The following is a 15,179-nucleotide window of genomic DNA, read 5'->3' as shown; positions in this document are numbered from 1 at the left end:
TTAATTTTGTTTGGCAAAACGATTGTACAAGCAGCCAAGTCTGGCTGCAGTTGCAGCTGGGTTTTCTGAATTGCTTCTCTTTCGAAAACATCAGAATCCATCATGGGGCTTGCAGCCTTTTCTTACTTATATACGCACAGTTTGAGAAACCTGATTGGAAACATGGTTACGTTTATAAACGACAACAAATTGGCGTTCTCCGACTGGTATCTAGTCGGGTAAGGTCAGTTTCCATACCTTAGTTTGTGAAATCAGCTCCCCTGAGAAAGCCGATTTTAATTTGGCTACTTTACTGTGTGTAATTGCCGGAAGTGACTTTCATTTTCAGCTGGACAAGAGATCAAGTTTTTCTGCCGTTTTAGTGTGGGTCTCCTGAAACTGAACTCCTGAAAAGACCTTTTGATCCTCAATAAAGCAACATATTTCCAGGCGTGTTTTAGCAAAGTCCCACTCTGTTTCAGCAATCACTTTTAGATCAACTGCAACTATTTAGCCGTTTGTTTTCAGCATCTTCCTCGGACAGTAAGTATTACGCTTGGAATATATTGCTTTGAACTAACCGTTTGCATGCACATCATGGCCACCTCACTTGACGTGAGTTGATGTGGAGCGTCAGTTGTCAGAAATTACTGCCAGGAGTGCCCGAGGTGCGTTCTCGTAAGAATGTTGCGGCAGCATCATCTCAGCAGAACATTGGTATCTGGTAGAGAAGGATTATGCAATAGTGTCGCCATGTCTTTTGCTTTGTGCAACAAAAGACAATCACGAGTTGCTAAAGTTGTAAAATACAAACATGTCTTAATCATGATCAACATGCAAAGGGAAGAAATGTCAGGAGTGGGATTTGAACCCACGCCTCCATTGGAGACCAGAAGTCCTTTTGGGGAAAGAGCCCTTTCTTAAGTCTGGCACCTTAGACCGCTCGGCCATCCTGACAGCCATTGGTGGGAATTGACTCTTTAGGACAGTGGAACTAACTCATTAGTTTATTATTCTCTAATTCAATCAACATACTCAAGGTGTTCTTGAGAAAAGTCTCCATTTCTTGCAATATTCACCTTTGTCTCAGCTTCAAAGGACGTCAGTCGGGACTTTGCACAACTTATGACAGTGACATGAAGTGAGTGAAGCTCTTGTAAGTGAGCTTAGTGGGTCTCAGTTGGAGTGTTGGTTAGATGATTAATTTTGTTTGGCAAAACGTTTGTACAAGCAGCCAAGTCTGGCTGCAGTTGCAGCTGGGTTTTCTTAATTGCTTCTCTTTCGAAAACCTCAGCATCCATCGTGGGGCTTGCAGCCTTTTGTTACGTATATACGGACAGTTTGAGAAACCTCATTGGAAACCTGATTTCCAGGTGTGTTTGCGCAAAGTCCCACTTTGTTTCAGCAATCACTTTTAGATCAACTGCAACTATTTAGCAGTTTGTTTTCAGCATCTTCTTCGGACAGTAAGTCTTACGCTTGGAATATATTGCTTTGAACTAACCGTTTGCATGCACATCATTGCCACCTCACTTGACGTGAGTTGATGTGGAGCGTCAGTTGTCAGAAATTACTGCCAGGAGTGCCCGAGGTGCATTCTCGTAAGAATGTTGCGGCAGCATCATCTCAGCAGCACATTGGTATCTGGTAGAGAAGGATTATGCAATAGTGTCGCCATGTCTTTTGCTTCGTGCATCAAAAGACAATCACGAGTTGCTAAAGTTGTGAAATACAAACATGTCTAAATCATGACCAACATGCAGAGGGAAGAAATGTCAGGAGTGGGATTTGAACCCACGCCTCCATTGGAGACCAGAAGTCCCTTTGGGGAAAGAGCCCTTGCTTAAGTCTTGCGCCTTAGACCGCTCGGCCATCCTGACAGCCATTGGTGGGAATTGACTCTTTAGGACAGTGGAACTAACTCATTAGTTTATTATTCTCTAATTCAATCCACATACTCAAGGTGTTCTTGAGAAAAGTCTCCATTTCTTGCAATATTCACCTTTGTCTCAGCTTGAAAGGACGTCAGTCGGGACTTTGCACAACTTATGACAGTGACATGAAGTGAGTGAAGCTCTTGTAAGTGAGTTTAGTGGGTCTCAGTTGGATTGTTGGTTAGATGATTAATTTTGTTTGGCAAAACGATTGTACAAGCAGCCAAGTCTGGCTGCAGTTGCAGCTGGGTTTTCTGAATAGCTTCTCTTTCGAAAACCTCAGCATCCATCATGGGGCTTGCAGCCTTTTGTTACGTATATACGCACAGTTTGAGAAACCTCATTGGAAACCTGATTTCCAGGTGTGTTTGCGCAAAGTCCCACTTTGTTTCAGCAATCACTTTTAGATCAACTGCAACTGTTTAGCCGTTTGTTTTCAGCATCTTCCTCCAGACAGTAAGTCTTAGGCTTGGAATATATTGCTTTGAACTAACCGTTTGGGTGCACATCATGGCCACCTCATTTGACGTGAGTTAAAGTGGAGCATCAGTTGTGCGTGAAGTGAGTAAAGCTCTTGTAAGTGAGTTTAGTGGGTCTCAGTTGGATTGTTGGTTAGATGATTAATTTTGTTTGGCAAAACGATTGTACAAGCAGCCAAGTCTGGCTGCAGTTGCAGCTGGGTTTTCTGAATTGCTTCTCTTTCGAAAACCTCAGCATCCATCATGGGGCTTGCAGCCTTTTCTTACTTATATACGCACAGTTTGAGAAACCGGATTGGAAACATGGTTACGTTTATAAACGACAACGAAATTGGCGTTCTCCGACTGGTATCTAGTCGGGTAAAGTCAGTTTCCATACCTCAGTTTTTGAAATCAGCTCCCCTGAGAATGCCGACTGTAATTTGGCTACTTTACTGTGTGTAATTGCCAGAAGTGACTTTCATTTTCAGCTGGACAAGAGATCAAGTTTTTCTGCCGTTTTAGTGTGGGTCTCCTGAAACTGAACTCCTGAAAAGACCTTTTGATCCTCAATAAAGCAACATATTTCCAGGCGTGTTTGAGCAAAGTCCCACTCTGTTTCAGCAATCACTTTTAGATCAATTGCAACTATTTAGCCGTTTGTTTTCAGCATCTTCCTCGGACAGTAAGTATTACGCTTGGAATATATTGCTTTGAACTAACCGTTTGCATGCACATCATGGCCACCTCACTTGACGTGAGTTGATGTGGAGCGTCAGTTGTCAGAAATTACTGCCAGGAGTGCCCGAGGTGCGTTCTCGTAAGAATGTTGCGGCAGCATCATCTCAGCAGCACATTGGTATCTGGTAGAGAAGGATTATGCAATAGTGTCGCCATGTCTTTTGCTTCGTGCAACAAAAGACAATCACGAGTTGCTAAAGTTGTCAAATGTAAACATGTCTAAATCATGACCAACATGCAGAGGGAAGAAATGTCAGGAGTGGGATTTGAACCCACGCCTCCATTGGAGACCAGAAGTCCTTTTGGGTAAAGAGCCCTTTCTTAAGTCTGGCACCTTAGACCGCTCGGCCATCCTGACAGCCATTGGTGGGAATTGACTCTTTAGGACAGTGGAACTAACTCATTAGTTTATTATTCTCTAATTCAATCAACATACTCAAGGTGTTCTTGAGAAAAGTCTCCATTTCTTGCAATATTCACCTTTGTCTCAGCTTCAAAGGACGTCAGTCGGGACTTTGCACAACTTATGACAGTGACATGAAGTGAGTGAAGCTCTTGTAAGTGAGCTTAGTGGGTCTCAGTTGGAGTGTTGGTTAGATGATTAATTTTGTTTGGCAAAACGTTTGTACAAGCAGCCAAGTCTGGCTGCAGTTGCAGCTGGGTTTTCTGAATTGCTTCTCTTTCGAAAACCTCAGCATCCATCGTGGGGCTTGCAGCCTTTTGTTACGTATATACGGACAGTTTGAGAAACCTCATTGGAAACCTGATTTCAATTCAATTCAATTCAATTCAACTTTATTTATATAGCGCCAATTTACAACAAAGTCATCTCAAGGCACTTTACAGAATAAAGTCCAGACTACACAAGTATGTAGAAGCAACCCAACAAATCCCCCTTGAGCAAGCCCTAGGCAACAGTGGAGAGGAAAAACTCCCTTTAATGGGAGAAACCTCCAGCAGAACCAGGCTCAGGGTGGGCGGCCATCTGCCTTGACCGGTTGGGGTGAGTGGAAAGTGGAGAAAGAAAAGAAAAGAGCAACGAAAAGCAACAACGAAAAGCAACAACAAAACAACAAAAAAGCAACAACAAAACAACAAAAAGCAACAACAAAAAGCAACAACAAAACAACAAGAAAAGCAACAACAAAACAACAAAAAAGCAACAACAAAGCATCGTGCAGGTTGTAGGATATAGAATTAATGGTATACAGTAGTGACAAGTAAATGTATAGAGAAAAGCTAGTTCAGGTTGAGTGAGCAGTTTAACTATAATCTTTATCAAAAAGGAAGGTTTTAAGCCTAGTCTTAAAAGTAGAGAGGGTGTCTGCTCCCCGAATTTGGATTGGAAGCTGGTTCCACAGGAGAGGAGCTTGATAGCTAAAGGCTCTGCCTCCCATTCTACTTTTGCAAACTCTGGGAACCACAAGTAGGCCTGTATTTTGGGATCGAAGTGGTCTAATCGGGCGATACAGAACTATGAGATCTTTTAAATATGATGGAGCTTGACCATTAAGAGCTTTGTATGTAAGGAGGAGGGTTTTGAACTCTATTCTAGATTTTATGGGAAGCCAATGAAGAGAAGCTAGTGAAGGTGAAATATGATCTCTCTTTCCTAATCCAGTCAGCACTCTTGCTGCAGCATTTTGGATTAATTGAAGGCTTTTTAGAGAGTTATTAGGACACCCCAGAAGTAGGGAATTACAGTAGTCCAACCTAGAAGTAACAAATGCATGGACCAGTTTTTCGGCATCACTTTGAGACAGGATGCTTCTAATTTTAGCAATGTTCCGTAGGTGGAAGAAGGCTGTTCTAGAGATTTGTCTTATATGTGACGTAAATGCCAAATCCTGGTCAAAAATAACTCCAAGGTTCCTCACCGCAGTACTGGAGGCCAAAGTTATGTCATCTAAAGTAACTATATTGTTAGACAGCATATTTCTCATGTTTTTAGGCCCAAAGAGGATGATTTCAGTTTTGTCTGAATTTAGAAGTAGGAAATTGTAGGACATCCAGGTCTTTATGTCTTTTAGACATGCTTCAAGTTTGACTAATTGGTTAGTATCTTCTGGTTTCACAGATAAATAGAGCTGGGTATCATCTGCATAGCAGTGGAAGTTTATGGAATGTTTCCTAATAATTTTGCCTAAAGGTGACATGTACAGATTAAAAAGTATTGGTCCTAACACAGAGCCCTGTGGAACTCCATAGCTAACTTTGGTGCATAAAGAAGAGTCATCATTAACATGAACAAGTTGGAATCTGTCTGACAGATAAGATTTAAACCAATGTAATGTGGTTCCTTTAATCCCAAATCTATGTTCTAGTCTCTGTAATAAAATGTTGTGGTCAATGGTGTCAAATGCGGCACTAAGGTCTAGTAAGACGAGTACGGACACAAGTCCATTATCTGAAGCGAGGAGAAGATCATTGGAGACTTTTACCAGTGCTGTTTCTGTACTGTGATGAACTCTAAATCCTGACTGAAAGTCTTCATACAAATTATTCCTGTAAAGGTGATCACATAATTGTTTTGCAACTACTTTTTCCAGGATTTTAGAAATAAACGGGAGATTTGATATTGGTCTATAGTTGGCTAAATCACCTGGATCAAGACAGGGTTTTTTAAGTAATGGTTTGATTACAGCAACTTTATAAGCCTTTGGTACATAGCCAGTTTCTAAAGATAAGTTAATCAAATCTAATATGAATGTGTCTATTAAAGGTAGAACATCTTTAAGCAATTTGGTTGGAACAGGGTCTAAAAGACATGTTGTTAGTTTTGAGGAGGCGATAGTTGAACTTAGCTCAGTGAGATCTATGGGTGAAAAACAGTCTAAGATGGATTGGGGCCTTATTGAGGATTCTAGAGCTGTTGTACATGAAGATCTATCTGTAATATTTGTAGGGAGGATCTGGTGAACCTTTTCCCTAATGGCTGCAATTTTATCAGTAAAGAAAGTCATAAAGTCATTGCTGCTCAAAGTTAAGGGTATACTAGGCTCAACAGAACTATGGCTCTTAGTCAGCCTGGCTACAGTGCTGAACAGAAACCGGGGGTTGTTCTTGTTTTCCTCTATTAGTGCGGAATAATATGCTGTTCTGGCATCACGGAGAGCTTTTTTGTACACTTTTAAACTGTTTTTCCAGGCTAACCGGGATTCTTCTAAATTAGTGGAACGCCACTTCCTCTCTAATTTTCGTGACGCCTGCTTTAAGCTGTGCATTTGTGAATTGTACCATGGAGGTCGCCTCCTCTGATTCACTGCCTTCTTTTTCAGAGGGGCAACTGTATCTAGTATCATACGCAATGAGGCTGCAGAATCGTCAACTAAGTAATCAATTTGTACAGGAGTAAGATGGCTACTCACCATAGTATTGACACATGGTGGTGAAAAAGATGAAGAAATAATTTCTTTAAATGTATTCACAGCATTTTCAGATAAACATCTGCTGTAGTGGAATTTTTTCCTAACTGCTGTATAGTCCGTTATTGTAAATTCAAATGTTATTAGAAAATGGTCAGACAAAAGAGAGTTATGAGGAAATACTATTAAATTATCAGTTTCAATGCCATATGTAAGTACAAGGTCTAATGTGTGACTAAAACAGTGAGTGGGTTTATTTACATTTTGGGAAAAACCAATTGAATCTAGTAATGAATTAAACGCAGTGCTCAGGCAGTTACTGTCAGCATCTACATGGATGTTAAAGTCACCCACTATAATGACTTTATCTGTACTAAGCACTAAATCAGATAGAAAATCAGAAAATTCAATCAAAAACTCTGAATAAGGGACTGGAGGACGGTACACGAGAACAAATAATAGTGGTTTTTGAGTTTTCCAGTTTGCGTGTGAAAGGCTAAGAGTAAGACTCTCAAATGAGTTATAACTATGTTTAGGTCTAGGAATTATTGATAAGCTAGAGTGAAATATTGCTGCTACTCCTCCACCTCGGCCTGTGCATCTAGGAACATGATAATTAATATGACTTGGGGGGGTTGACTCATTTAAACTGACATATTCTTCCTGCTGCAACCAGGTTTCAGTGAGACAAAGTAAATCAATTTGATGATCATTTATTAAGTCATTTACTAACAGAGATTTAGAAGAGAGAGATCTAATATTTAATAATCCACATTTAATAGTTTTGGGTTTTGGTTCAGTATGAGCATTAGTCTTAACTTGTATTAGATTTTTATGATTAACTCCCCTTGTGTTCATTTTTGGTTTAAAAAGTTTAATTGGTCGTGGAGCAGACATAGTCTCTATAGGGCAAATAGCAGTGTGGTTAAGATCATAACATTCAGCAAAATAATAATATTCCCTGTGTGAAAAATTAGAGTCCATAAGAGCTGCATTTTGTCTGTTGGTAACGTCAGATTCTATAAATATCTCGGACTGTTTATACCTGTGGATGTTGTCGGGTGTTGGAGCGGAGGATGCAGGAGATGTGAGCACATCAGAGCCACAGGTGTTTTCAATGGTCAGTCAGTCTCCGGAGACTTCCAGGTGTGTTTGCGCAAAGTCCCACTTTGTTTCAGCAATCACTTTTAGATCAACTGCAACTATTTAGCAGTTTGTTTTCAGCATCTTCTTCGGACAGTAAGTCTTACGCTTGGAATATATTGCTTTGAACTAACCGTTTGCATGCACATCATGGCCACCTCACTTGACGTGAGTTGATGTGGAGCGTCAGTTGTCAGAAATTACTGCCAGGAGTGCCCGAGGTGCATTCTCGTAAGAATGTTGCGGCAGCATCATCAAAGCAGCACATTGGTATCTGGTAGAGAAGAATTATGCAATAGTGTCGCCATGTCTTTTGCTTCGTGCATCAAAAGACAATCACGAGTTGCTAAAGTTGTGAAATACAAACATGTCTAAATCATGACCAACATGAAAAGAAATGTCAGGAGTGGGATTTGAACCCACACCTCCATTGGAGACCAGAAGTCCCTTTGGGGAAAGAGCCCTTGCTTAAGTTTGGCGCCTTAGACCGCTCGGCCATCCTGACAGCCATTGGTGGGAACTGACTCTTTAGGACAGTGGAACTAACTCATTAGTTTATTATTCTCTAATTCAATCAACATACTCAAGGTGTTCTTGAGAAAAGTCTCCATTTCTTGCAATATTCACCTTTGTCTCACCTTGAAAGGACGTCAGTCGGGACTTTGCACAACTTATGACAGTGACATGAAGTGAGTGAAGCTCTTGTAAGTGAGTTTAGTGGGTCTCAGTTGGATTGTTGGTTAGATGATTAATTTTGTTTGGCAAAACGATTGTACAAGCAGCCAAGTCTGGCTGCAGTTGCAGCTGGGTTTTCTGAATTGCTTCTCTTTCGAAAACCTCAGCATCCATCATGGGGCTTGCAGCCTTTTGTTACGTATATACGCACAGTTTGAGAAACCTCATTGGAAACCTGATTTCCAGGTGTGTTTGCGCAAAGTCCCACTTTGTTTCAGCAATCACTTTTAGATCAACTGCAACTGTTTAGCCGTTTGTTTTCAGCATCTTCCTCCAGACAGTAAGTCTTAGGCTTGGAATATATTGCTTGGAACTAACCGTTTGGGTGCACATCATGGCCACCTCATTTGACGTGAGTTAAAGTGGAGCATCAGTTGTGCGTGAAGTGAGTAAAGCTCTTGTAAGTGAGTTTAGTGGGTCTCAATTGGAGTGTTGGTTAGATGATTAATTTTGTTTGGCAAAACGTTTGTACAAGCAGCCAAGTCTGGCTGCAGTTTCAGCTGGGTTTTCTGAATTGCTTCTCTTTCGAAAACCTCAGCATCCATCGTGGGGCTTGCAGCCTTTTGTTACGTATATACGGACAGTTTGTGAAACCTCATTGGAAACCTGATTTCCAGTTGTGTTTGCACAAAGTCCCACTTTGTTTCAGCAATCACTTTTAGATCAACTGCAACTATTTAGCCGTTTGTTTTTAGCATCTTCTTCGGACAGTAAGTCTTACGCTTGGAATATATTGCTTTGAACTAACCGTTTGCATGCACATCATGGCCACCTCACTTGACGTGAGTTGATGTGGAGCATCAGTTGTCAGAAATTACTGCCAGGAGTGCCCGAGGTGCATTCTCGTAAGAATGTTGCGGCAGCATCATCTCAGCAGCACATTGGTATCTGGTAGAGAAGGATTATGCAATAGTGTCGCCATGTCTTTTGCTTTGTGCATCAAAAGACAATCACGAGTTGCTAAAGTTGTGCAGAGGGAAGAAATGTCAGGAGTGGGATTTGAACCCACACCTCCATTGGAGACCAGGAGTCCCTTTGGGGAAAGAGCCCTTGCTTAAGTCTGGCGTCTTAGACCGCTCGGCCATCCTGACAGCCATTGGTGGGAATTGACTCTTTAGGAGAGTGGAAGTAACTCATTAGTTTATTATTCTCTAATTCAATCAACATACTCAAGGTGTTCTTGAGAAAAGTCTCCATTTCTTGCAATATTCACCTTTGTCTCAGCTTGAAAGGACGTCAGTCGGGACTTTGCACAACTTATGACAGTGACATGAAGTGAGTGAAGCTCTTGTAAGTGAGTTTAGTGGGTCTCAGTTGGATTGTTGGTTAGATTATTAATTTTGTTTGGCAAAAGGATTGTACAAGCAGCCAAGTCTGGCTGCAGTTGCAGCTGGGTTTTCTGAATTGCTTCTCTTTCGAAAACATCAGAATCCATCATGGGGCTTGCAGCCTTTGGTTACTTATATACGCACAGTTTGAGAAACCTGATTGGAAACATGGTTACGTTTATAAACGACAACGAAATCGGCGTTTTCCGACTGGTATCTAGTCGGGTAAAGTCAGTTTCCATACCTCAGTTTGTGAAATCAGCTCCCCTGAGAAAGCTGACTGTAATTTGGCTGCTTTACTGTGTGTAATTGCCGGAAGTGACTTTCATTTTCAGCTGGACAAGAAATCAAGTTTTTCTGCAGTTATAGTGTGGGTCTCCTGAAACTGAACTCCTGAAAAGACCTTTTGATCCTCAATAAAGCAACATATTTCCAGGCGTGTTTGAGCAAAGTCCCACTCTGTTTCAGCAATCACTTTTAGATCAACTGCAACTATTTAGCCGTTTGTTTTCTGCATCTTCCTCCAGACAGTAAGTCTTAGGCTTGGAATATATTGCTTTGAACTAACCGTTTGGGTGCACATCATGGCCACCTCACTTGACGTGAGTTAATGTGGAGCGTCAGTTGTGCGTGAAGTGAGTAAAGCTCTTGTAAGTGAGTTTAGTGGGTCTCAGTTGGAGTGTTGGTTAGATGATTAATTTTGTTTGGCAAAACGTTTGTACAAGCAGCCAAGTCTGGCTGCAGTTGCAGCTTGGTTTTCTGAATTGCTTCTTTTTCGAAAACCTCAGCATCCATCGTGGGGCTTGCAGCCTTTTTTTACGTATATACGGACAGTTTGAGAAACCTCATTGGAAACCTGATTTCCAGGTGTGTTTGCGCAAAGTCCCACTTTGTTTCAGCAATCACTTTTAGATGAACTGCAAGTATTTAGCCGATTGTTTTCAGCATCTTCTTCGGACAGTAAGTCTTACGCTTGGAATATATTGCTTTGAACTAACCGTTTGCATGCACATCATGGCCACCTCACTTGACGTGAGTTGATGTGGAGCGTCAGTTGTCAGAAATTACTGCCAGGAGTGCCCGAGGTGCATTCTCGTAAGAATGTTGCGCCAGCATCATCTCAGCAGCAGATTGGTATCTGGTAGAGAAGGATTATGCAATAGTGTCGCCATGTCTTTTGCTTCGTGCAACAAAAGACAATCACGAGTTGCTAAAGTTGTCAAATACAAACATGTCTAAATCATGACCAACATGCAGAGGGAAGAAATGTCAGGAGTGGGATTTGAACCCACGCCTCCATTGGAGACCAGAAGTCCCTTTGGGGAAAGAGCCCTTTCTTAAGTCTGGTGCCTTAGACCGCTCGGCCATCCTGACAGCCATTGGTGGAAATTGACTCTTTAGGACAGTGGAACTAACTCATTAGTTTATTATTCTCTAATTCAATCAACATACTCAAGGTGTTCTTGAGAAAAGTCTCCATTTCTTGCAATATTCACCTTTGTCTCAACTTGAAAAAACGTCAGTCGGGACTTTGCACAACTTATGAGAGTGACATGAAGTGAGTGAAGCTCTTGTAAGTGAGTTTAGTGGGTCTCAGTTGGAGTGTTGGTTAGATGATTATTTTGTTTGGCAAAACGTTTGTACAAGCAGCCAAGTCTGGCTGCAGTTGCAGATGGGTTTTCTGAATTGATTCTCTTTCGAAAACCTCAGCATCCATCGTGGGGCTTGCAGCCTTTTCTTACGTATATACGGACAGTTTGAGAAACCTCATTGGAAACCTGATTTCCAGGTGTGTTTGCGCAAAGTCCCAGTTTGTTTCAGCAATCACTTTTAGATCAACTGCAACTATTTAGCCATTTGGTTTCAGCATCTTCCTCGGACAGTAAGTATTACGCTTGGAATATATTGCTTTGAACTAACCGTTTGCATGCACATCATGGCCACCTCACTTGACGTGAGTTGATGTGGAGCGTCAGTTGTCAGAAATTACTGCCAGGAGTGCCCGAGGTGCATTCTCGTAAGAATGTTGCGGCAGCATCATCTCAGCAGCAGATTGGTATCTGGTAGAGAAGGATTATGCACCAGTGTCGCCATGTCTTTTGCTTCGTGCAACAAAAGACAATCACGAGTTGCTAAAGTTGTGAAATACAAACATGTCTAAATCATGACCAACATGCAGAGGGAAGAAATGTCAGGAGTGGGATTTGAACCCACGCCTCCATTGGAGACCAGAAGTCCCTTTGGGGAAAAAGCCCTTTCTTAAGTCTGGCGCCTTAGACCGCTCAGCCATCCTGACAGCCATTGGCGGGAATTGACTCTTTAGGACAGTGGAACTTACTCATTAGTTTATTATTCTCTAATTCAATCAACATACTCAAGGTGTTCTTGAGAAAAGTCTCCATTTCTTGCAATATTCACCTTTGTCTCAACTTGAAAAAACGTCAGTCGGGACTTTGCACAACTTATGAGAGTGACATGAAGTGAGTGAAGCTCTTGTAAGTGAGTTTAGTGGGTCTCAGTTGGAGTGTTGGTTAGATGATTAATTTTGTTTGGCAAAACATTTGTACAAGCAGCCAAGTCTGGCTGCAGTTGCAGCTGGGTTTTCTGAATTGCTTCTCTTTCAAAAACCTCAGCATCCATTGTGGGGCTTGAAGCCTTTTGTTACTTATATACGCACAGTTTGAGAAACCTCATTGGAAACCTGATTTCCAGGTGTGTTTGAGCAAAGTCCCACTTTGTTTCAGCAATCACTTTTAGATCAACTGCAACTATTTAGCAGTTTGTTTTCTGCATCTTTCTCCAGACAGTAAGTCTTAGGCTTGGAATATATTGATTTGAACTAACCGTTTGGGTGCACATCATGGCCACCTCACTTGACGTGAGTTAATGTGGAGCGTCAGTTGTGCGTGAAGTGAGTAAAGCTCTTGTAAGTGAGTTTAGTGGGTCTCAGTTGGAGTGTTGGTTAGATGATTAATTTTGTTTGGCAAAACGTTTGTACAAGCAGCCAAGTCTGGCTGCTGTTGCAGCTGGGTTTTCTGAATTGCTTCTCTTTCGAAAACCTCAGCATCCATCGTGGGGCTTGCAGCCTTTTGTTACGTATATACGGACAGTTTGAGAAACCTCATTGGAAACCTGATTTCCAGGTGTGTTTGCGCAAAGTCCCACTTTGTTTCAGCAATCACTTTTAGATCAGCTGCAACTATTTAGCCGTTTGTTTTTAGCATCTTCTTCGGACAGTAAGTCTTACGCTTGGAATATATTGCTTTGAACTAACCATTTGCATGCACATCATGGCCACCTCACTTGACGTGAGTTGATGTTGAGCGTCAGTTGTCAGAAATTACTGCCAGTAGTGCCCGAGGTGCATTCTCGTAAGAATGTTGCGGCAGCATCATCTCAGCAGCACATTGGTATCTGGTAGAGAAGGATTATGCAATAGTGTCGCCATGTCTTTTGCTTTGTGCAACAAAAGAAAATCACGAGTTGCTAAAGTTGTCAAATGCAAACATGTCTAAATCATGACCAACATGCAGAGGGAAGAAATGTCAGGAGTGGGATTTGAACCCACACCTCCATTGGAGACCAGAAGTCCCTTTGGGGAAAGAGCCCTTGCTTAAGTCTGGCGCCTTAGACCGCTCGGCCATCCTGACAGCCATTGGTGGGAATTGACTCTTTAGGACAGTGGAACTAACTCATTAGTTTATTATTCTCTAATTCAATCAACATACTCAAGGTGTTCTTGAGAAAAGTCTCCATTTCTTGCAATATTCACCTTTGTCTCAGCTTCAAAGGACGTCAGTCGGGACTTTGCACAACTTATGACAGTGACATGAAGTGAGTGAAGCTCTTGTAAGTGAGTTTAGTGGGTCTCAGTTGGAGTGTTGGTTAGATGATTAATTTTGTTTGGCAAAACGTTTGTACAAGCAGCCATATCTGGCTGCAGTTGCAGCTGGGTTTTCTGAATTGCTTCTCTTTCAAAAACCTCAGCATCCATCGTGGGGCGTGTAGCCTTTTGTTACGTATATACGCACAGTTTGAGAAACCTCATTGGAAACCTGATTTCCAGGTGTGTTTGCGCAAAGTCCCACTTTGTTTCAGCAATCACTTTTAGATCAACTGCAACTATTTAGCAGTTTGTTTTCTGCATCTTTCTCCAGACAGTAAGTCTTAGGCTTGGAATATATTGCTTTGAACTAACCGTTTGGGTGCACATCATGGCCACCTCACTTGACGTGAGTTAATGTGGAGCGTCAGTTGTGCGTGAAGTGAGTAAAGCTCTTGTAAGTGAGTTTAGTGGGTCTCAGTTGGAGTGTTGGTTAGATGATTAATTTTGTTTGGCAAAACGATTGTACAAGCAGCCAAGTCTGGCTGCAGTTGCAGCTGGGTTTTCTGAATTGCTTCTCTTTCGAAAACCTCAGAATCCATCATGGGGCTTGCAGCCTTTTCTTACTTATATACGCACAGTTTGAGAAACCTGATTGGAAACATGGTTACGTTTATAAACGACAACAAATTGGCGTTCTCCGACTGGTATCTAGTCGGGTAAAGTCAGTTTCCATACCTCAGTTTGTGAAATCAGCTCCCCTGTGAAAGCCGACTGTAATTTGGCTACTTTACTGCGTGTAATTGCCGGAAGTGACTTTCATTTTCAGCTGGACAAGAGATCAAGTTTTTCTGCCGTTTTAGTTTGGTTCTCCTGAAACTGAACTCCTGAAAAGACCTTTTGATCCTCAATAAAACAACATATTTCCAGGCGTGTTTGAGCAAAGTCCCACTCTGTTTCAGCAATCACTTTTAGATCAGCTGCAACTATTTAGCCATTTGTTTTCAGCATCTTCCTCGGACAGTAAGTATTACGCTTGGAATATATTGCTTTGAACTAACCGTTTGGGTGCACATCATGGCCACCTCACTTGACGTGAGTTAATGTGGAGCGTCAGTTGTGCGTGAAGTGAGTAAAGCTCTTGTAAGTGAGTTTAGTGGGTCTCAGTTGGAGTGTTGGTTAGATGATTAATTTTGTTTGGCAAAACGTTTGTACAAGCAGCCAAGTCTGGCTGCAGTTGCAGCTGGGTTTTCTGAATTGCTTCTCTTTCGAAAACCTCAGCATCCATCGTGGGGCTTGCAGCCTTTTGTTACGTATATAAGGACAGTTTGAGAAACCTCATTGGAAACCTGATTTCCAGGTGTGTTTGCGCAAAGTCCAAGAGCTTTGTGCAACAAAAGACAATCACGAGTGGCTAAATACAAACATGTCTAAATCATGACCAACATGCAGAGGGAAGAAATGTCAGGAGTGGGATTTCAACCCACGCCTCCATTGGAGACCAGACGTCCTTTTGGGGAAAGAGCCCTTTCATAAGTCTGGCACCTTAGACCGCTCGGCCATCCTGACAGCCATTGGTGGGAATTGACTCTTTAGGACAGTGGAACTAACTCATTAGTTTATTATTCTCTAATTCAATCAACATACTCAAGGTGTTCTTGAGAAAAGTCTCC

General features: G+C 41.8%; 9 non-coding genes across 9 annotated transcripts; all 9 read right to left on the bottom strand.

Moving 5' to 3' along the window:
- Nucleotides 1–829: 829 nt before the first annotated feature.
- Nucleotides 830–936, bottom strand: trnal-uaa (transfer RNA leucine (anticodon UAA)). Its single transcript has 2 exons — nt 899–936; nt 830–874 (listed from the first exon to the last, which is right to left on the bottom strand). It is a non-coding gene; the product is annotated as a tRNA-Leu (tRNA).
- An 816-nt stretch (nt 937–1,752) lies between these two features.
- On the bottom strand, nt 1,753–1,859 carry trnal-uaa (transfer RNA leucine (anticodon UAA)). Its single transcript has 2 exons — nt 1,822–1,859; nt 1,753–1,797 (listed from the first exon to the last, which is right to left on the bottom strand). It is a non-coding gene; the product is annotated as a tRNA-Leu (tRNA).
- Nucleotides 1,860–3,363: 1,504 nt separating this feature from the next.
- Nucleotides 3,364–3,470, bottom strand: trnal-uaa (transfer RNA leucine (anticodon UAA)). The gene is made up of 2 exons: nt 3,433–3,470; nt 3,364–3,408 (listed from the first exon to the last, which is right to left on the bottom strand). It is a non-coding gene; the product is annotated as a tRNA-Leu (tRNA).
- A 4,548-nt stretch (nt 3,471–8,018) lies between these two features.
- trnal-uaa (transfer RNA leucine (anticodon UAA)) lies at nt 8,019–8,125 on the bottom strand. The gene is made up of 2 exons: nt 8,088–8,125; nt 8,019–8,063 (listed from the first exon to the last, which is right to left on the bottom strand). It is a non-coding gene; the product is annotated as a tRNA-Leu (tRNA).
- A 1,214-nt stretch (nt 8,126–9,339) lies between these two features.
- Nucleotides 9,340–9,446, bottom strand: trnal-uaa (transfer RNA leucine (anticodon UAA)). The gene is made up of 2 exons: nt 9,409–9,446; nt 9,340–9,384 (listed from the first exon to the last, which is right to left on the bottom strand). It is a non-coding gene; the product is annotated as a tRNA-Leu (tRNA).
- Nucleotides 9,447–10,950: 1,504 nt separating this feature from the next.
- Nucleotides 10,951–11,057, bottom strand: trnal-uaa (transfer RNA leucine (anticodon UAA)). Its single transcript has 2 exons — nt 11,020–11,057; nt 10,951–10,995 (listed from the first exon to the last, which is right to left on the bottom strand). It is a non-coding gene; the product is annotated as a tRNA-Leu (tRNA).
- An 815-nt stretch (nt 11,058–11,872) lies between these two features.
- On the bottom strand, nt 11,873–11,979 carry trnal-uaa (transfer RNA leucine (anticodon UAA)). Its single transcript has 2 exons — nt 11,942–11,979; nt 11,873–11,917 (listed from the first exon to the last, which is right to left on the bottom strand). It is a non-coding gene; the product is annotated as a tRNA-Leu (tRNA).
- A 1,247-nt stretch (nt 11,980–13,226) lies between these two features.
- Nucleotides 13,227–13,333, bottom strand: trnal-uaa (transfer RNA leucine (anticodon UAA)). The gene is made up of 2 exons: nt 13,296–13,333; nt 13,227–13,271 (listed from the first exon to the last, which is right to left on the bottom strand). It is a non-coding gene; the product is annotated as a tRNA-Leu (tRNA).
- Nucleotides 13,334–14,968: 1,635 nt separating this feature from the next.
- On the bottom strand, nt 14,969–15,075 carry trnai-uau (transfer RNA isoleucine (anticodon UAU)). The gene is made up of 2 exons: nt 15,038–15,075; nt 14,969–15,013 (listed from the first exon to the last, which is right to left on the bottom strand). It is a non-coding gene; the product is annotated as a tRNA-Ile (tRNA).
- Between the last annotated feature and the right edge of the window lie 104 nt (nt 15,076–15,179).

The sequence above is a fragment of the Channa argus genome, unplaced genomic scaffold, assembly GCF_033026475.1.
Source record: "Channa argus isolate prfri unplaced genomic scaffold, Channa argus male v1.0 Contig039, whole genome shotgun sequence".
NCBI lineage: Eukaryota > Metazoa > Chordata > Actinopteri > Anabantiformes > Channidae > Channa > Channa argus.
The sequence above is the reverse complement of the archived record's forward strand: the minus strand, read 5'-3'. Positions and strand labels throughout refer to the sequence as shown.